Raw genomic sequence first — 23,429 nt, 5'->3', positions numbered from 1 at the left:
TATGGCTCGTGCCAGTTGCCAATAACTTTGTTACAAAACATGATCATCTCATACAACAATTTATATCACATCATACCTTGACCATATCACATAACAGCAAGCCCTGCAAAAACAAGTTAAACATCCTCTACTTTGTTGTTGCAAGTTTTATGTGGCTGCTACGAGCTTCTAGCAAGAACCGTTCTTACCTACGCATCAATACCACAACGATTTTTCGTCAAGTGTGCTGTTTTAACCTTCAACAAGGACCAGCCGTAGTTAAACTCGATTCAACTAAAGTTGGAGAAACAGACACCCGCCAGCCACCTTTGTGCAAAAACATATCGGTAGAACTAGTCTAATGAACGCGGTCATGTAATGTCGGTCCGGTCCACTTCATCCAACAATACTGCCGAATCAAAGTAAGACATTGGTGGTAAGCAGTATGACTATTATCGCCCACAACTCTTTATGTTCTACTCATGCATATAACATCTACGCATAATCCTGGCTTGGATGCCACTGCTTGGGGAACGCGGTAATTTCAAAAACAATCCTACGATCACGCAATATCTATCTATGTGATGCATAACAACGAGAGGGGAGAGTGTGTCCACGTACCGTCGTAGACCGAAAGCGGAAGCATTAGTTAATGAGGTTGATGTAGTCAAACGTCTTCACGATACAACCGATCCAAGTACCGAATGTACGGCACCTCCATGTTCAGCACACATTCAGCTCGATGACGTCCCTCGTACTCATGATCCAGTTGAGGCTGAGGGAGAGTTTCGTCAGCACAACGATGTGGCGACAGCGATGATGAAGTTACCGATGATGGGCTTCGCATAAGCACTACGATGATATGACCGAGGTGTGTAACTATGGAGGGGGGCACCGCACACGGCTAAAAGATCAACTTGTGTGTCTATGGGGTGCCCCTTGGCCACATATATAAAGGAGGGGGAGGAGGAGGCCAGCCAAGAGGGGAGGGGCGCCATGGGGGGTGGAGTCCTACTAGGACTCCAAACCTAGTAGGATTCGCCCCCCTTTCCTATTCCAAGTTGGAGAAGGGGGGAGGAGGAGGAGGAGAGAAGGAAGGAGGGGGGCACCGCCCCCTCCCCTTGTCCAATTCGAATTGGGGCAAGGGGCGCATGCGCCACCTCCTGGCCGGCCCTCTCTCTTCTCCACCAAGGCCCATGAGGCCCAATAACTTTCCGGAGGGGGTTCCAGTAACTCCCGGTACTCCGAAACTTATCCGAAACGACCCAAACTATTCTGATGTCGGAATGTAGTCTTCCAATATATCAATCTTTATGTCTCGACCATTTCAAGACTCCTCGTCATGTCCGTGATCTCATCTGGGACTCCGAACAAACTTCGGTCATCAAAACACATAACTCATAATACAAATCGTCATCAAACGTTAAGCGTGCGGACCCTACGGGTTCGAGAACTATGTAGACATGACCGAGACACATCTCCGGTCAATAACCAATAGCGGAACCTGGATGCTCATATTGGACCCTACATATTCTACACAGATCTTTATCGGTCAAACCGCATAACAACATACGTTGTGCCCTTTGTCATCGGTATGTACTTGCCAAAGATTCGATCATCGGTATTATCATGCCTAGTTCAATCTTGTTACCGGCAAGTCTCTTTACTCATTCCATATACTTCATCCCGCAACTAACTCACTAGTCACAATGCTTGCAAGGCTTATAGTGATGAGCATTACCGAGAGGGCCCAGAGATACCTCTCCGAAAAACGGAGTGACAAATCTTAATCTTGATCTATGCCAACTCAACAAACACCTTCGGAGACACTTGTAGAGCACCTTTATAATCACCCTTTTATGTTGTGTCGTTTGGTAGCACACAAAGTGTTCCTTCGGTATTCGGGAGTTGCATAATCTCATAGTCTGAGGAACATGTATAAGTCATGAAGAAAGTAGTAGCAATGAAACTGTAACGATCATAATGCTAAGCTAACGGATGGGTCATGTACATCACATCATTCTCCTAATGTGTGATCCCGTTCATCAAATGACAACACATGTCTATGGTTAGGAAACATAACCATCTCTGATGAACGAGCTAGTCAAATAGAGGCATACTAGGGTCAATATGTTTTGTCTATATATTCACACATGTACTAAGTTTCCGGTTAATACAATTCTAGCATGAATAATAAACATTTATCATGAAATAAGGAAATAAACAATAACTTTATTATTGCCTCTAGGGCATATTTCCTTCACTTATTTATAAGTTGTTTTCGATGGATCCTTTGTATTCCCCAAAGTCTGACCTTTACCAAATGACCATGTCAATGCTATCCCGAAGCATGTCTATGCTACTCCGATCATTAACAAGAACATTGGAAGTGCAATGCTAAATGTTTCTTGATGATTATCTAAACACTATTGTATGGCTAACAACATGAATTCCCTTGTCCTTTATCTAATTGGTTATCTACTTGTTGTCCTGTCATGGATGGGAAAGATATACTCTTGATATTCGGGAATAAACACATTTTCCTTTCCATTGGTCTAATTAGTATACTAATCATATATTCCTTTCCATTGTTTTGTTTAACCTTTCTTGTAATCTAACTAATATAAGCAATAATAATTCCCTGATTGTGTAAACACCTCAGTGTATAACTCTGCGAGCAAGACTTTTTACTATTGCTGATAACATTCCGGTAACCACCGATGGACGAGAACTTTGCCTATTGGTCCGCCTCATTTAACGAGTAGGAAAATTATTCTCTTCATCCCTCGCCCTTGGTACCAATGTTGTTGGCAACATAACTAACATGCCATCCTATGACCTATCTTGCTATCATGACCGTGCAAGATGCCAGCGCCCTCCCTACTTTATACCTACATGGTGGGGCCATAACCCACAGTTCCATAGGATCGAAACCTAACTCTCCTTTACACCCCTATTTCCAAAGTTATTCTACCCGCTTGTCTTCGTATGAGATTCACGAGCCACCTTCCAAGAAACCTATTCTGGTGCCAAGCATAATACTTATTCCCGTTGCTCTGAACCCCTCTCACCCTCTGTTTCAGACATCAAACATTTGCCTACCCGCTTGAAATTTCTCATGCCTACTTTTATTTCAATCGACGTATTTCCTGAGTTCCAACCTGAGAGATACTCATATGTTCATTCATGGGTTAACCCCAGATGATTACATTTATAGCATTCTATCGTTGCTGCGCTGCACCTTACCTATTTGTAAGTACGAGGAAGACCCAGAGGTATGGATGATTACTTCATCATGATGATCTGGAGCAGAGAAATAAAGACATCAATGAAGAGGATCAACTACTTGGGAAGGGCAACCAAGACCGAGAAGATCCATCAGAATTTCGTAACTAGAACTTTTCCCCTTACTCCACCTCTTAAATCTCGAGACGAGATTTCTTGTAGTGGAGGAGATTCTTAACACCCCCAGTGTCAAGCTACGGTAATCTCCCCCTAATGATTCCATGTCATCAAATTTTAACTAAGCCAAATTGCCACTTGATAAAAACCAAAGCCATTTTCAAATTTAAATTGAAGTCAAAATAATATTTCTTCAAACATGGAAACTAAAATGTTCAGCATGTGGCAAATAATCCATAACTAATTTTGGTGGTGAACAACCATTTTTATAAATTGTTTTGATGCCTTAAAATTATTAATACAATGGCTAAAATAATGTTTTAAATGCTTTTTATTAAAAAATACAAACTATTTATTTAAATGCTAAAATTTAGTGTGGGAGTATCATAATTTATAATAGTAAATGAGGTGCTACTTTTATATTTTATAAGACTAAAGTATTTTGAAACTCAAATAAAAACAGCAAATTTACAAAAAAACAGAAAAATAAGAGATTTAACAAAAAAGAAGGAAGGAAAAAGAGCATAAGCCACTATGCACTGGGCCAAGTGCATAGTGCCTGGCCCGTGCCAGCCCAGCCCACTCCCCCTGCTTCTCTTCCTCCCTCCTCCACCTGTCGGGACGAATCGCAACAGGGCGCCATCCTCGCCGGATCGCGTCGCCGGCCACGCCGCAGGGTAGGATAAGGGCGCCACCGCAGCCCTCGGCCTCATCATTGCCCCCCAGTTGTGCCTCACCCACTCCCCCTTGCTCTCCACCGCCTCTCCCCTCTTCCTTCCCATTCTGCCGATGATGTCGTCCCTGTTCTTATTGCACCGCCACGACGACCGTCGACACCCAGCCTCACCACCATGTCCGGGAGTCTGCTATGGTGGCCCATGTCGACTAAGCCGAGCCGTTCGAGCTAAAGAGCCCCAGCACCGGCGTTAGCATCGTCTTCCTCCTCGAATCCCCGCCGTCGTTCGATGACGAATCCGGCCATACCGGAGCCTCCCCGAGCTCGCCTTGCACCTCACAGGCTCGTTATGCACTTTCCCTCTTCTCCCTGCCTCGTGCTCGTACTCTAGCGTTGTTCCCGCGAGCTACCGCACCTGAAAGTGCAACTAATCCCTGAGTGGTTTTGGTATTTCTTAACAATATATAGTTCATTGAACTAATGCTATTTCAAGATGATCATTAGAAAGTTCAATGATTGGCATGGCAAGGACTAGAGATGTGGACCCCTCAAAATGCAAAGGACATATATTGGCAACAAGCTCAAGACTCTACATTTTCATTTTAGTGATCGAAGATCACATTGAGTCCGTAGGAAAGACAATACTATTAAAAGGGGACGATGTGTTGCTTAATGGGTTACTTGCTCAAAATGCTTAGTGATATGCTCCAAAAGCCTCAACCACTTTCTCATTTCCACATATGTCCTAAACAAAAAGTCAAATTCGGCCCCACCGATTTGGTCTATCCGGTGCCACCGAGTTTCATTTGACATAGCCACTGCCACAAACCCTAGTTACTTCGGTCTTACCGATAGGGATCTCGGTCTCACCAAGATGGGATTGCAAACTCTTTGTTTCCTTTTTGTAACATTTCGGTCTCACCGAAATGAGCAAATCGGTCCCACCGAGTCTGCATTACAAACTCCCTGTTTCCTTTTCGTAACACTTCGGTCCCACCGAAGTGAGCGAATTGGTCCCACCGAGTTTGCCTGACCAACCCTCTGTGTACCTATTGCTGAAATCGGCCCAACCAAGTTTATGTAATTGGTCACAATGAGATTACGTTATGTCCCACCGAAAATCCTAACATTCACCTTTTTACCTGGATCGGTCTGACCGAGTTTGCTGAATCGGTCCCACCGAGTTTGGGAATCTATGTGTAACGGTTAGATTTGTGTGGAGGCTATATATACCCCTCCACCCACTCTTCATTCGTGGAGTGAGCCATCAGAATGTACTTACACTTCCACTACTCATTTTCTGAGAGAGAACCACCTACTCATGTGTTGAGACCAAGATATTCCAATCCTACCATATGAATCTTGATCTCTAGCCTTCCCCAAGTTGCTTTCCACTCAAATCATCTTTCCACCATAGCCAAATCTGTGAGAGAGAGTTGAGTGTTGGGGATGAAGGAAATATGCCCTAGAGGCAATAATAAAGTTATTATTTATTTCCTCATAGCATGATAAATGTTTATTATTCATGCTAGAATTGTATTAACCGGAAACATGATACATGTGTGAATACATAGACAAACATATGGTCACTAGTATGCCTCTACTTGACTAGCTCATTAATCAAAGATGGTTATGTTTCCTAACCATAGACATGTGTTGCCATTTGATTAACGGGATCACATCATCAGGAGAATGATGTGATTGACTTGACCCATTCCGTTAGCCTAGCACTTGATCGTTTAGTATATTGCTATTGCTTTCTTCATGACTTATACATGTTCCTGTAACTATGAGATTATGCAATTCCCGTTTACCGGAGGAACACTTTGGGTACTACCAAACGTCACAACATAACTGGGTGATTATAAAGGAGTACTACAGGTATATCCGAAGGTACATGCCGAGTTGGCGTATTTCGAGATTAGGTTTTGTCACTCCAATTGTCGGAGAGGTATCTCTGGGCCCTCTCGGTAATGCACATCACTATAAGCCTTGCAAGCAATGTGACCAATGAGTTGGTTACGGGATGATGCATTACGTAACGAGTAAAGAGACTTGCCGGTAACAAGATTGAACTAGGTATTGGATACCGACGATCGAATCTCGGGCAAGTAACATACCGATGACAAAGGGAACAACATATGTTGTTATGCGGTTTGACCGATAAAGATCTTCGTAGAATATGTAGGAACCAATATGGGCATCCAGGTTCCGCTACTGGTTATTGACCGAGAATAGTTCTAGGTCATGTCTACATAGTTCTCGAACCCGTAGGGTCCGCACCCTTAACGTTACGATGACAGTTTTATTATGAGTTTATAAGTTTTGATGTACCGAAGTTTGTTCGGAGTCCCGGATGTGATCACGGACATGACGAGGAGTCTCGAAATGGTCGAGACATGAAGATTGATATATTGGACGGCTATATTCGGACACCGGAAGTGTTCCGGACGTTTTCGGAGAAAACCGGAGTGCCGGAGGGTTACCGGAACCCCCCCGGGAGAGATAATGGGCCACATGGGCCTTGGTGGAAAGAGAGAGGGGAGGCCAGGGTGGGTCGCGCGCCCCCTCTCCCTCTGGTCCGAATTGGACTAGGAGGGGGGGGGGGCGGCGCCCCCCTCTTTCCTTCCCCCTCTCTCCCTTCCTTTCCCCTCCTAGTAGGAGTAGGAAAAGGGGAGTCCTACTCCTACTAGGAGGAGGACTCCTCCTCCTGGCGCGCCCTCTAGGGCCGGCCGGCCTCCCCCCTTGCTCCTTTATATACGGGGGCAGGGGGGCACCCCATAGACACACAAGTTGATCTACGGATCGTTCCTTAGCCGTGTGCGGTGCCCCCCTCCACCATATTCCACCTCGGTCATATCGTCGCGGAGTTTAGGCGAAGCCCTGCGCCGGTAGAACATCATCATCGTCACCACGCCGTCGTGCTGACGGAACTCATCCCCGAAGCTTTGCTGGATCGGAGCCCGGGGATCGTCATCGAGCTGAACGTGTGCTGAACTCGGAGGTGCCGTACATTCAGTGCTTCCGATCGGTCGGATCGTGAAGACGTACGACTACATCAACTGCGTTGTGCTAACGCTTCCGCTTACGGTCTACGAGGGTACGTGGACAACACTCTCCCGTCTCGTTGCTATGCCATCACCATGATCTTGCGTGTGCGTAGGAATATTTTTGAAATTACTACGTTCCCCAACAGTGGCATCCGAGCCTAGGTTTTATACGTTGATGTTATATGCACAAGTAGAACACAAGTGAGTTGTGGGCGATACAAATCATACTGCTTACCAGCATGTCATACTTTGGTTCGGCGGTATTGTGAGATGAAGCGGCCCGGACCGACATTACGCATACACTTACGCGAGACTGGTTTCACCGTTACGAGGACTCGTGCTTAAAGGTGGCTGGCGGGTGTCTGTCTCTCTCACTTTAGCTGAATCGAGTGTGGCTACGCCCGGTCCTTGCGAAGGTTAAAACAACACCAACTTGACGAACTATCGTTGTGGTTTTGATGCGTAGGTAAGAACGGTTCTTGCTAAAGCCCATAGCAGCCACGTAAAATTTGCAACAACAAAGTAGAGGACATCTAACTTGTTTTTGCAGGGCATGTTGTGATGTGATATGGTCAAGACGTGATGCTATATTTTATTGTATGAGATGATCATGTTTTGTAACCGAAGTTATCGGCAACTGGCAGGAGCCATATGGTTGTCGCTTTATTGTATGAAATGCAAACGCCCTGTAATTGCTTTACTTTATCACTAAGCGGCAGCGATAGTCGTAGAAGCAATAGATGGCGTAACGACAACGATGCTACGATGGAGATCAAGGTGTTGCGCCAGTGACGATGGTGATCACGACGGTTCTTCGAAGATGGAGATCACAAGCACAAGATGATGATGGCCATATCATATTACTTATATTGATTGCATGTGATGTTTATCCTTTATGCATCTTATCTTGCTTTGATTGACGGTAGCATTTTAAGATGATCTCTCACTAATTATCAAGAAGTGTTCTCCCTGAGTATGCACCGTTGCAAAAGTTCTTCGTGCTGAGACACCACGTGATGATCGGGTGTGATAGGCTCTACGTTCAAATACAACGGGTGCAAAACAGTTGCACACGCGGAATACTCGGGTTAAAACTTGACGAGCCTAGCATATACAGATATGGCCTCGGAACACGGAGACCGAAAGGTCGAGCGTGAATCATATAGTAGATATGATCAACATAGTGATGTTCACCATTGAAACTACTCCCTCTCACGTGATGATTGGACATGGTTTAGTTGATTTGGATCACGTGATCACTTAGATGACTAGAGAGATGTCTGTCTAAGTGGGAGTTCTTAAGTAATATGATTAATTGAACTTAAATTTATCATGAACTTAGTACCTGATAGTATTTTGGTTGTCTATGTTTGTTGTAGATAGATGGCTCGTGCTGTTGTTCCGTTGAATTTTAATGCGTTTCTTGAGAAAGAAAAGTTGAAAGATGATGGTAGCAATTACACGGACTGGGTCCGTAACCTGAGGATTATCCTCATTGCTGCACAGAAGAATTACGTCCCTGAAGCACCGCTGAGTGCTAGGCCTGCTGCTGATGCAACTGACGACGTTAAGAATGTTTGGCAGAGCAAAGCTGATGACTACTCGATAGTTCAATGTGCCATGCTTTACGGCTTAGAACCGGGTCTTCAACGACGTTTTGAACGTCATGGAGCATATGAGATGTTCCAGGAGTTGAAGTTAATATTTCAAGCAAATGCCCGGATTGAGAGATATGAAGTCTCCAATAAGTTCTATAGCTGCAAGATGGAGAAGAATAGTTCTGCCAGTGAACACATACTCAAAATGTCTGGGGTATAATAATCACTTGATTCCACTGGGATTTAATCTTCCTGATGATAGTGTCATTGACAGAATTCTCCAATCACTGCCACCAAGCTACAAGAGCTTCGTGATGAACTATAATATGCAAGGGATGAACAAGACTATTCCCAAGCTCTTTGCAATGCTAAAAGCCATGAAGGTAGAAATCAAGAAGGAGCACCAAGTGTTGATGGTCAACAAGACCACCAATTTCAAGAAAAAGGGCAAAGGGAAGAAGAAGGGGAACTTCAAGAAGAACAGCAAACAAGTTGCTGCTCAAGAGAAGAAACCCAAGTCTGGACCAAAGCCTGAAACTGAGTGCTTCTACTGCAAGCAGACTGGACACTGGAAGCGGAACTGCCCCAAGTATTTGGCGGATAGGAAGGATGGCAAAGTGAACAAAGGTATATGTGATATACATGTTATTGATGTGTACCTTACTAATGCTCGCAGTAGCACCTGGGTATTTGATACTGGTTCTGTTGCTAATATTTGCAACTCGAAACAGGGACTACAGATTAAGCGAAGATTGGCTAAGGACGAGGTGACGATGCGCGTGGGAAATGGTTCCAAAGTCGATGTGATCGCGGTCGGCACACTACCTCTACATCTACCATCGGGATTAGTTTTAGACCTAAATAATTGTTATTTGGTGCCAGCGTTGAGCATGAACATTATATCTGGATCTTGTTTGATGCGAGACGGTTATTCATTTAAATCAGAGAATAATGGTTGTTCTATTTATATGAGTAATATCTTTTATGGTCATGCACCCTTGAAGAGTGGTCTATTTTTATTAAATCTCGATAGTAGTGATACACATATTCATAGTGTTGAAACCAAAAGATGCAGAGTTGATAATGATAGTGCAACTTATTTGTGGCACTACCGTTTAGGTCATATCGGTGTAAAGCGCATGAAGAAACTCCATACTGATGGGCTTTTGGAATCACTTGATTATGAATCACTTGGTACTTGCGAACCGTGCCTTATGGGCAAGATGACTAAAACGTCGTTCTTCGGAACTATGGAGCGAGCAACTGATTTGTTGGAAATCATACATACTGATGTTTGTGGTCCAATGAATGTTGAGGCTCGCAGCGGATATCATTATTTTCTCACCTTCACAGATGATTTGAGCAGATATGGGTATACTCTACTTAATGAAACACAAGTCTGAAACATTTGAAAAGTTCAAAGAATTTCAGAGTGAAGTAGAAAATCATCGTAACAAGAAAATAAAGTTTCTACGATCTGATCGTGGAGGAGAATATTTGAGTTACGAGTTTGGTCTACACTTGAAACAATGCGGAATAGTTTCGCAACTCACGCCACCCGGAACACCACAACGAAATGGTGTGTCCGAACGTCGTAATCGTACTTTACTAGATATGGTGCGATCTATGATGTCTCTTACTGATTTACCGTTATCGTTTTGGGGTTATGCTTTAGAGACGGCCGCATTCACGTTAAATAGGGAACCATCAAAATCCATTGAGACGACGCCTTATGAACTGTGGTTTGGCAAGAAACCAAAGTTGTCGTTTCTTAAAGTTTGGGGCTGCGATGTTTATGTGAAGAAACTTCAACCAGATAAGCTCGAACCCAAATCGGAGAAATGTGTCTTCATAGGATACCCAAAAGAGACTATTGGGTACACCTTCTATCACAGATCTGAGGGCAAGATTTTCGTTGCTAAAATCGGATCCTTTCTAGAGAAGGAGTTTCTCTTGAAAGAAGTGAGTGGGAGGAAAGTAGAACTTGATGAGATAACTATATCTGCTCCCTTATTGGAAAGTAGTTCATCACAAGAACCGGTTCTTGTGACAACTACACCAATTAGTGAGGAAGCTAATGATATTGATCATGAAACTTCAGATCAAGTTTCTACTGAACCTCGTAGGTCTACTAGAGTAAGATCCGCACCAGAATGGTACGGTAATCCTATTCTAGAAGTCATGTTACTTGACCATGATGAACCTACGAACTATGAGGAAGCGACGATGAGCCCAGATTTCGCAAAATGGATAGAGGCCATGAAATCTGTGATGGGATCCATGTATGAGAACAAAGTATGGACTTTGGTTGACTTTCCCGATGATCGGCAAGCCATTGAGAATAAATGGATCTTTAAGAAGAAGACCGACGCTGATGGTAATGTAACTGTCTATAAAGCTTGACTTGTTGCGAAAGGTTTTCGACAAGTTCAAGGGGTTGACTACGATGAGACTTTCCCACCCGTAGCGATGCTTAAGTCTGTCTGAATCATGTTAGCTATTGCTGCATTTCATGATTATGAAATCTGGCAAATGGATGTCAAAACTGCATTCCTGAATGGATTTCTGGAAGAAGAGTTGTATATGATGCAACCAGAAGGTTTTGTTGATCCAAAAGGTGCTAGAAAAGTGTGCAAGCTCCAGCGATCCATTTATGGACTGGTGCAAGCATCTCGGAGTTGGAATAAACGCTTTGATAGTGTGATCAAAGCATATGGTTTTATACAGACTTTTGGAGAAGCCTGTATTTACAAGAAAGTGAGTGGGAGCTCTGTAGCATTTTTGATATTATATGTAGATGACATATTATTAATTGGAAATGATATAGAATTTCTGGATAGCATAAAGGGATACTTGAATAAAAGTTTTTCAATGAAAGACCTCGGTGAAGCTGCTTACATATTCGGCATCAAGATTTATAGAGATAGATCAAGACGCTTAATAGGACTTTCACAAAGCACATACCTTGATAAAATTTTGAAAAAGTTCAAAATGGATCAGGCAAAGAAAGGGTTCTTGCCCGTGCTTCAAGGTGTGAAGTTGAGTCAAACTCAATGCCCGACCACAGCAGAAGATAGAGAGAAAATGAAAGATGTTCCCTATGCTTCAGCCATAGGCTCTATCATGTATGCAATGCTATGTACCAGACCTGACGTATGCTTAGCAATAAGTTTGGCAGGGAGGTACCAAAGTAATCCAGGAGTGGATCACTGGATAGCGGTCAAGAACATCCTGAAATACCTGAAAAGGACTAAGGATATGTTTCTCGTATATGGAGGTGACAAAGAGCTAGTCGTAAATGGATACGTCGATGCAAGCTTTGAAACTGATCCGGACGATTCTAAATCGCAAACCGGATACGTGTTTTTATTAAACGGTGGAGCTGTAAGTTGGTGCAGTTCTAAACAAAGCGTTGTGGCGGGATCTACATGTAAAGTGGAATACATAGCTGCTTCGGAAGCAGCAAATGAAGGAGTCTAGATGAAGGAGTTCATTTCCGATCTAGGTGTCATACCTAGTGCATCGGAACCAATGAAGATCTTCTGTGACAATACTAGTGCAATTGCTTTGGCAAAGGAATCCAGATTTCACAAGAGGACCAAGCACATCAAGAGATGCTTCAATTCCATCCGGGATCAAGTCCAAGTGGGAGACATAGAAATTTGCAAGATACATACGGGTTTGAATGTTGCAGACCCATTCACTAAGCCTCTCTCACGAGCAAAACATGATCAGCACCAAGACTCCATGGGTGTTAGAATCATTACTATGTAATCTAGATTATTGACTCTAGTGTAAGTGGGAGACTGAAGGAAATATGCCCTAGAAGCAATAATAAAGTTATTATTTATTTCCTCATATCATGATAAATGTTTATTATTCATGCTAGAATTGTATTAACGGGAAACATGATACATGTGTGAATACATAGACAAACATATGGTCACTAGTATGCCTCTACTTGACTAGCTCATTAATCAAAGATGGTTATGTTTCCTAACCATAGACATGTGTTGTCATTTGATTAATGGGATCACATCATTAGGAGAATGATGTGACTGACATGACCCATTCCGTTAGCCTAGCACTTGATAGTTTAGTATATTGCTATTGCTTTCTTCATGACTTATACATGTTCCTGTAACTATGAGATTATGCAACTCCCGTTTACCGGAGGAACACTTTGGGTACTACCAAACTTCACAACGTAATTGGGTGATTATAAAGGAGTACTACAGGTATATCCGAAGGTACATGTTGAGTTGGCGTATTTCGAGATTAGGTTTTGTCACTCCAATTGTCGGAGAGGTATCTCTGGGCCCTCTCGGTAATGCACATCACTATAAGCCTTGCAAGCAATGTGACCAATGAGTTGGTTACGGGATGATGCATTACGTAACGAGTAAAGAGACTTGCCGGTAACAAGATTGAACTAGGTATTGGATACCGACGATCGAATCTCGGGCAAGTAACATACCGATGACAAAGGGAACAACGTATGTTGTTATGCGGTTTGACCGACAAAGATTTTCGTAGAATATGTAGGAACCAATATGGGCATCCAGGTTCCGCTGTTGGTTATTGACCGAGAATAGTTCTATGTCATGTCTACATAGTTCTCGAACCCGTAGGGTCCGCACGCGTAACGTTACGATGACAGTGTTATTATGAGTTTATAAGTTTTGATGTACCGAAGTTTGTTCGGAGTCCCGGATGTGATCACGGACATGACGAGGAGTCTCGAAATGATCGAGACATAAAGATTGATATATTGGACGGCTATATTCGGACACTGGAAGTGTTCCGGACGTTTTCGGAGAAAACTGGAGTGCCGGAGGGTTACCGGAACCCCCCCAGGAGAGATAATGGGCCACATGGGCCTTGGTGGAAAGAGAGAGGGGCGGCCAGGGTGGACCGCGCGCCCCCTCTCCCTCTGGTCCAAATTGGACTAGGAGGGGGGGGCGCCCCCCTCTTTCCTTCCCCTCTCTCCCTTCCTTTCCCCTCCTAGTAGGAGTAGGAAAAGGGGAGTCCTACTCCTACTAGGAGGAGGACTCCTCCTCCTGGCGCGCCCTCTAGAGCCGGCCGGCCTCCCCCCTTGCTCCTTTATATACGGGGGCAGGGGGCACCCCATAGACACACAAGTTGATCTATGGATCATTCCTTAGCCGTGTGCGGTGCCCCCCTCCACCATATTCCACCTCGGTCATATCGTCGCGGAGTTTAGGCGAAGCCCTGCGCCGGTAGAACATCATCATCGTCACCACACCATCGTGCTGACGGAACTCATCCCCGAAGCTTTGCTGGATCGGAGCCCGGGGATCGTCATCAAGCTGAACGTGTGCTGAACTCGGAGGTGCCGTACGTTCGGTGCTTGGATCGGTCGGATCGTGAAGAGGTACGACTACATCAACCACGTTGTGCTAACGCTTCCGCTTACGGTCTACGAGGGTACATGGACAACACTCTCCCCTCTCGTTGCTATGCCATCACCATGATCTTGCGTGTGCGTAGGAAATTATTTGAAATTACTATGTTCCCCAACAGGGGAGACTATCATTTGAAGCACAAGAGCAATGAGTTCATCACCAACACACCATCTATTACCTTTTGGAGAGTGGTGTCTCCTAGATTGGTTAGGTGTCACTTGGGAGCCTCCGTCAAGATTGTGGAGTCGAACCAAGGAGTTTGTAAGGGCAAGGAGATCGCCTACTTCGTGAAGATCTACCCTAGTGAGGCAAGTCCTTCGTGGACGATGGCCATGATGGGATAGACAAGGTTGCTTCTTCGTGGACCCTTTGTTGGTGGAGCCCCCCATGGTCTCGCGCATCCGTTACCCTCCGTGGGTTGAAGTCTCCATCAGCATGGATGTACGATAGTACCACCTATCGGAACCATGCCAAAAATCTCCGTGTCAACATTGCGTTTGCTCCCTTCAAACTCCCCCTATTTACTTTCTTGCAAGTTGCATGCTTTACTTTCCGCTGCCCATATACTTTTTGCATGCTTGCTTGAATTATATTGAGATTGCTTGACTTGTGCTAAGTTGCTAAAATCTGCCAAGAATTAAAATTGGGAAAAGGTTAAATTTTTTTTTGGTTAAGTAGTCTAATCACACCCCTCTAGACATAATTTTGATCCTACAAGTGGTATCAGAGCTTTGGTATCCATTTGCCTTGATTTCCATAGCTTTGGTGATCATAGCCTTGGTTTCACAACCTAGGAGAGTATGGCGTCTAGAAGGGGAAATTACCACCATAGAGGTCCTTACTTTGGTGGTACTAATTTTGCTAGTTGGAAATATAAGATGAAAATGCATATTCTTGGACATAACCCTGCCTCTTGCAAGGTGAATTCTTTGATGGGAGAGAACCAAACCGTGAAGCTACCGTGGAAGAATTGAAGATGTTGCAATACAATGCTCAAGCTTGCGATATCCTCTTCAATGGATTGTGCCCCGAAGAATTCAACAAAATCAGCCGTCTTGAGAGTGCAAAGGAAATTTGGGATACTTTGATTGATATGCATGAAGGTACCGACTCCGTCAAGGAATCCAAGTTGGATGTGCTTCAAAGTTAACTTGACAAGTTCAAAATGAAGGATGGTGAAGGTGTTGTTGAAATGTACTCTAGGCTTGCTCTCATCACAAATGAGATTGCCGGCTTAGGAAGTGAACAGATGACCGACAAATTCATCATCAAGAAGATCTTGAGAGCCTTGGATGGAAAATATGATACCGTATGCACATTGATCCAAATGATGCCAAATTACAAAGATCTCAAGCCAACCGAAGTCATTGGAAGGATTGTTGCTCATGAGATGTCACTCAAGGACAAAGAAGAGCTTCACAACAAATCTAGTGGTTCTTACAAAGCCTCATGTGATGCTCCTACATCATCAAATGAGAAACAAGCCTTCAATGAAGAATTGAGCTTAATGGTGAAGAACTTCAACAAATTCTACAAGAGTAGAAGCAAGGAAAGAAGTTCCAAGTCAAGGTCCTACAATAACAAAAGATCTTCTAGTCGTGAGCGAAACTGCTACAATTGTGGAAGACCTGGACACTACTCCAATGAGTGTACGGCTCCCTACAAAAAAAGAGAATACTCACCTAAAAGAAGAAGCAAAATGGAAGAATCACCTCAAAGAGAGAGAAGGAGTAGAGATGATTGCTATGAACGAAGAACCTCTCGAAGAAGCAAGGATTTGGAAAGGAAGGACAAGTCATCAAGGAGCTACACAAAACAAAGACATCAAGCTCATGTTGGTGAATGGGTATCCGACTCCGACTCCGACCACCACTCCGAAAGAAGTTATCACTCCGACTCTGAATATACTCAAGATGAAGGTGTTGCCGGTCTAGCACTTGTGTCAACCAACTCCTATGACATATTTGATTCACCAAATGAAGGAATTGGGAGATGCTTCATGGGTAAAGGCCCCAAGGTAACACACAGCGAGTATGTTGATTTCAATAGTGATGAAGATGACTTGCTAGGTGATGATGATTTACTTGTTGACAACTCTAGTGATAAATACTATGATGAAACGTCAATTAATGATGCTATTAAAGGTAAAACGAATGACAGCGATAAGAAGGAGATTGAGCGTCTAACTAAATAACTAAAGGGAAACGCTTCCTACCATAGGTATGATACGAGGCATTCGTCAGACTGGTCAATCAACGTTGATATGGTATTAATCGCACGGCTGGGTTGCTTTCCAAATCCTTCTTCTGTTTCCAAATTAAGCCCCTATAATCTCTCGCCAGTTTTTATATCCCGCATAAATCTCACCTACACTGACCGACCCGATCCTCTTCCTCGTCTCGCCTGCCTCGAGCACTGCTCCATCACCTAGCTCGCCACACCCCTCGTCGCCCATCGCCCCCACTCTCTTTGCTAGTGACCAGCCCATCCTGCCTCTCTCTACCAGTGACCAACCACCATCACGAAGCTTCACGTTCGTCACCGCTCCTGCCTCCTGCAGACGACAACGGTGAGGATGCCGATGGGGAACAGGGATGAGGAGCATCTCCTTGGAAAGTACATCTGCATGTAGCGGCTGTCCGTCGACAAGGAGCGCCGACTAATTCTCCATGATGCGTGTGGTTGTGATCTGCCGAGAAGTTTCATGCTCGATCCCTTGCATGGTGAGCGGACATGTGAGATCGATCAACTCAGCATATAGATCTCATACACGGCGTCATGGTCCATAGCATGGACAACTCCCCCATCTGCGCTCGGCCAGGCTAGAACCTGGGAGTCGTCCCAATTCTTGCCACTGATCCGGTCCCGCTGTGTTGCCGGCCGCTTCCACCACAACGAGATCGACACCTTCATTCCATGGTAACATGGAGATGTCCCTTTGCATGTTGCCTTGTTTGAGTCACCACTGCCTTGGATGCTTCCTATCATTGACACCGACACATACCTTGTTATGTACCTGAGAGTGGGGGTGTCGTGTTTTGTTTTCATGGATGCAATGCTTCAGAGTTTCCTTTGGTTTTAGTACCACATAAGTGCTTGGTTGTAATACAAGGCATGCTTCCAGATTATGTATAATATGTTTCCAACTATCTACATAATTGCTTCCTTCTTTTACAGAATCACGGCAATGCATCGGTACTACGTAGTTCATGCTTCAACAATATCAAACTATGTTTCCAATGGCCCACCAACACATAAAATGCATCAATATTACATGACATGGTTTCAACCATCATAAAATTGTGCGTCGGATACAATCACACGTGCTTCATAGCACAAATTATGAAGCATCGTATGCAGTGCCGAAAGCATGTTTGTCTTATGATGGAAACAAGTATGGAATAAAAGGAAGTTGATGGTAACAGGGACCTGGAGCGAAATTATATATGAAAGTGACATAAAATAAGGAAGCATGTGGATATATTGGAAGCTAATTTCATTTGCCGTGCTTTAGATCGAAGCAAGCTTCAGTTGCGTTGGAAGCAACATCACCAAATAGTAGAAATAAAATATCCTTGATGCACGTTGGGAAATAATTTTGTTAAAGTAATTTATTAGTTTCTAAAAAACATAAATTATGAGTAATTTACGTGAGCACTTAAACGGCTGCATGCAATTGTGAGTAATGTACGGTGATTACTTTCTATTTTGGAAACTACCACACGGGATGGGCTGCATGCAATCATGTCTCATCCACCACTGATCTAATCTTGCATCCTACGGCTACCAACTAGTCTGATAGGTAGCAAAAAATCAGTAGTCTGATGCCTATCACTGCCCATAACTAAACACTCTTAAGTTAGCTCATTAAACTACTTTCGAAGATCATCGAGAACTTATAAAAAATCATGAGAAGTTATGCTTCAAAAATCTCAATCTTGAACAAGAGCATGAGTTATTAAAGGCCATCAATGATGATCTTTGGAAGAAAAGTTCTTCTTACATTGCCAAGCGTTTACTCTTGTCTACTTACATGCCACAAGTAAAATCTAGCAACAAGAACAAGAAAGATTCTTCTTCTAGTAGTAACAATAATCATGCTAAATCGAATATTGTTGCTTCTAGTAGTTCTCTTGATTCCACTAATGATTCTCTTAGCCAAGTTACACTTGAGCAAGAAAATAACTTATTGAAAGGAATTATAGAGAAAGGTGTTTACAAAAGCCTTGCCGGAAGTAAGCAATTTGAGGAAATTGTACACAAGCAAGGAAGACACCAGAAGAATCAAGGTGTGGGTTTTGAACGAAAGTTCAATGCCAATGGAGTTGAGTGGGAAGAAGATCAATACCCCAAGAGGAAGTTTGTTCCTCAAGAAGAGAAGTATAACCCTACTTCCTTCAAGGGGACACATGTTGGGGAACGTAGCAGAAATTCAAAATTTTCCTACGTGTCACCAAGATCTATCTATGGAGAAACCAGCAACGAGGGGAAGGAGAGTGCATCTACATACCCTTGTAGATAGCTAAGTGGAAGCGTTCAAGAGAACGGGGTTGAAGGAGTCGTACTCGTCGTGATCCAAATCATCGGAGATCCTAGTGCCGAACGGACATCACCTCCGCGTTCAACACACGTACAGCCCGGTGACGTCTCCCATGTCTTGATCCAGCAAGGTGAGAGGGAGAGGTTGAGTAAGACTCCATCCAGTAGCAGCACAACAGCGTGGTGGTGATGGAGGAGCATGGTAGTCTAGCAGGGCTTCGCCAATCACCGCGAGATATGAGGAGAAAGAGAGGTAGGGCTGCGCCAACAGGAGAAGAAACTCATGTGTTGGGCTGCTCCTATGCCTCCAGTATATATAGGGGGAGAGGGGGCTGCGCCCCCACCTAGGTTTCCACCCCTAGGGGGCGGCGGCCAGCCCTAGATCCCATCTAGGGGGGCGGCCAAGGGGTGGAGAGGGGGAAACTTGCCCCCCAAGCAAGGTGGGGCGCCCCCTCCCCAAACCCTAGGCGCCTTGGGCCCTTGTGGGGGGGCACACCAGCCCACCTGGGGCTGGTCCCCTCCCACACTTGGCCCATGCAGCCCTCCGGGGCTGGTGGCCCCACTTGGTGGACCCCCGGGACCCTCCCGGTGGTCCCGGTATGTTACCGATAAAACCCGAAACTTTTCCGGTGACCAAAACATGACTTCCCATATATAAATCTTTACCTCCGGACCATTCCGGAACTCCTCGTGACATCCGGGATCTAATACGGGACTACGAACAACATTCGGTAACCACATACAAACTTCCTTTATAACCCTAGCATCATCGAACCTTAAGTGTGTAGACCCTACGGGTTCGGGAGACATGTAGACATGACCGAGACGTTCTCCGGTCAATAACCAACAGCGGGATCTGGATACCCATGTTGGCTCCCACATGTTCCACGATGATCTCATCGGATGAACCACGATGTCAACGACTCAATCGATCCCGTATAAAATTCCCTTTGTCTAGCGGTATTGTACTTGCCCGAGATTCGATCGTCGGTATCCGATACCTTGTTCAATCTCGTTACCAGCAAGTCTCTTTACTCATTCCGTAACACATCATCCCGTGATCAACCCCTTGGTCACATTGTGCACATTATGATGATGTCCTACCGAGTGGGCCCAGAGATACCTCTCCATCATACGGAGTGACAAATCCCAGTCTCGATTCGTGCCAACCCAACAGACACTTTCGGAGATACCTGTAGTGCACCTTTATAGTCACCCAGTTACGTTGTGACGTTTGGTACACCCAAAGCATTCCTACGGTATCCGGGAGTTGCACAATCTCATGGTCTAAGGAAAAGATACTTGACATTATAAAAGCTTTAGCATACGAACTACACGATCTTTGTGCTAGGATTAGGATTGGGTCTTGTCCATCACATCATTCTCCTAATGATGTGATCCCGTTATCAACGACATCCAATGTCCATGGTCAGGATATCGTAACCATCTATTGATCAACGAGCTAGTCAATTAGAGGCTCACTAGGGGCATAGTGTTGTCTATGTATCCACACATGTATCTGAGTTTCCTATCAATACAATTATAGCATGGATAATAAACGATTATCATGAACAAGGAAATATAATAATAACTAATTTATTATTGCCTCTAGGGCATATTTCCAACAACACAAGCTCAAGATGATCTTCCGCCACAAGACCACAAGCTAAAAGGCAAGGAAAAGCTTCAAGAAGAGATTGATGCATTTGAAGATGCTTCGAAGGCCTTGGTTAAGTGGGTTCCCAAGACTACATCAAGTTCTACTTCATCAAGTACATATACAACTCTAAGGATTACCATCAAGATGATGTGGATCCCAAAGAAGAAGAACTAGAGAGTTCTTGAGGGTGACTCCGCCAACATACTTAACTCATATTTATTTTGGCAAGGACAAGTGCAAACAACCTCCACATCTTGCACTAGTTCAAGGAGTCACAAAACCCTCTTGTTGATAAGACAAGGGACAAGGTAACCTAATGCTTTCATGGACATCATCATGTGTGTGCTTCACTCTATGTATATGGATATCCTTGTTTGTTCCTTGTGGGACTAACCCATGTAGGTATTGAAAGTGCAACTCACTTCAATGATTGCTTCAAATGATCTACATCAACAATGAGCATTCGTTTGCAAGAGTCGTCTTCGACTTCCCACTCCGTTCGCAAGCGTGATGGAGATCGAACAACTACCGAGGTTGAGGCCGCACATGAGGGGATGCTACAATGGCAAAATGTGGGCGAACGTGGAGTTCCCTGCACATCACGTCATGCTTCTATGGCGTGGCTGGAAGACCTTCGCCTGTGCCCACAGTTTAGCGGCCGGGCACATCCTTCACTTCAAGTTAATGGATGCCACCCTGCTCTCCATCAAGGTCTTTGGGCGCTTGGGTGCTCGCTTAGGGTAGTGCGTGGAGAGATCCACCAACGACGAAAGCTCCTCCTCGAGCAATGGCGATGAGGAGGACAGCGATGGCAATGGCATGACACCAATGGGGAGGACAACGACTCTGGATGACCACCAGCCACACCGTCACCATCAGCAGGAGGCCGGTGGCACCACCATACGCACCTGTATCTCCTCCCTGGCAAGGAGATTTGCCGAGGAGGATGGGTGCAGATGGTGTCTCCTTCTCCTCCAGCAGACTTCCAGCTGGGCCCTGACAGGCTTCCTCGTGGGCTTCGGCTTCGCTCGCCCTGATGCGCCCTGCTGGCCCTGGTGGCGGTGATCAGGGCATCGCCTAGTCACTTTCCCCGCCCATCACCTCCGTCCACGCCCTCCAATCTTGCCAGGTTGCCCCCGGCAGGCCCTGAAGGGGTCAGGCCGGGCTTCTGCCCAGGCGCTCCTTTTGCCCACTTCGCCTCCCGCTGTAGTCCCTAGGAGGAAAGGTACAAGAAAGGGATTACGGGGCACTTATCTTTTTTCAATCTAAAATAAGTAGGCACTTGCCAAACTTTAGCTTCAAATTGTAATCTCTTCTATCCATGTTTGTACTCTGTAAGGTCTGTACTTGTTTATCTGCATATTAATGAAAAACATAGGCTTGCTAAGCACTTGTGCATGTACTACATCCATGCAGAGGAGGAGTGCCTCTATACTTTTAAGTAAACAAGTTTTCTCTGGCAAGCTATCCTGCTGGCGCCTGGGCTTGGCCTGCCGGGCTCAAAGCTATGGAAGGAGACCAGCCCCTTGTCGAACCTTTTCCATCAAATGCCACTACAATCATCTGACTAAAATTTGAATCGATGGATGGGAGCACAAATGCTTCGAGGGTGACAAGGTTTTTCTATGCACAAGTTTTCTTCTTACACAGACATGTATGGATAAAAGGGAACTTATATGTTTGGCTTGCCGGGGATCGATATGTAGGCTTGTTTTCGTTTCTTATTTTCGGGATCGAGTCTGCGGCAAGAGCCCTGTAGTTAGTGCAGAGAAAAACAAGGCAACATATGATCTTATCTACATGCTCATGGCAATGTTTATGTTATGCTATGCATGGCAAGTTTTTGGGCCCCCAACACTTCATTTTATTGTCTATGCTTAGGGTCTGCACCTGGCTTTGTACAAAGGGTTACATGCCCATTGGCAAGGCTTGTACAAAAGGGTGGCTACCGGGGCAGGGCCCGACAGCCGCGCCTTACGGGTAGAACTTACGAAGATGCTCAATGTTTTATGAGTTTTGCAATTGAATGCCATCTCCAGTCTCCAAATGGATTGCGCCAGGTCTAGTGACTCGTACTACCCAGGAAGGGCCTTCCCACTTTGGCGTCAACTTGTTTGCACCCTTGGCATACTGAACACGCCTAAGGACAAGGTCGCTTTCGTCAAGGCTCCGGGTGTGAACCCTATAGCTGTGATAGCGACACAGGCCTTGCTGATAGCATGCAACACATGTACCAGCCTGGAGATGGTTCTCCTCAAGGAGCACGACATCTTCATGCCAGTGCTGCACTTGCTCTACTTCGTCGTAGGCAATGATACATCTCCATCGTATCTACTTTTCCAAACTCGTTTGCCCTTGTTTTGGACTTTAATTTGCATGATTTGAATGGAACTAACCCGGACTGATGTTGTTTTCAGCAGAATTGCCATGGTGTTATTTTCATGCAGAAATAAAAGTTCTCAGAATGACCTTAAACTTCACGGAGAATATTTTTGGAATAATAAAAAATACAGGCAAAAGAATCAACAGAGGGGGACCCACCGGCTATCCACAAGGATGGAGGGCACGCCCACCCCTAGGGTGCGCCCACTGCCTTGTGGGTCCCCTGGACCTCCACCGACCTCAAGTCCAACTCCATACATTCATGTTCGGGGAGAAAAAAAGCAGAGACAAGGATTTATCATGTTTTACGATACAGAGCCACCGCCGCCTCCTATTCTTCATCGGGATGGCAAATCAGAGTTTGTTCGGGGCTCCGGAGAGGGGAATCCGTCGATGTCGTCATCAGGAACCATCCTCCATCACCAATTTCATGATGCTCACTGCTGTGCGTGAGTAATTCCATCCCAGGCTTGCTGGACCATGTTGGGTTGGATGAGATTTATCATGTAATTGAGTTAGTTTTGTTAGGGTTTGATCCCTAGTATCCACTATGTGCTGAGATTGATGTTGCTATGACTTTGATATGCTTAATGCTTGTCACTAGGGCTCGAGTTCCATGAACCCTTTATGTTTGCATGAATATATTTGTGTTCTTGATCCGATCTTGCAAGTTGCAGTCACCTACTACGTGTTATGATCCGGCAACCCCGGAGTGAC

This window comes from Triticum dicoccoides, chromosome 6B (genome assembly GCF_002162155.2).
Source record: "Triticum dicoccoides isolate Atlit2015 ecotype Zavitan chromosome 6B, WEW_v2.0, whole genome shotgun sequence".
In the NCBI taxonomy this organism is placed as follows: Eukaryota; Viridiplantae; Streptophyta; class Magnoliopsida; order Poales; family Poaceae; genus Triticum; species Triticum dicoccoides.
This window is presented reverse-complemented; position numbering follows the sequence as displayed.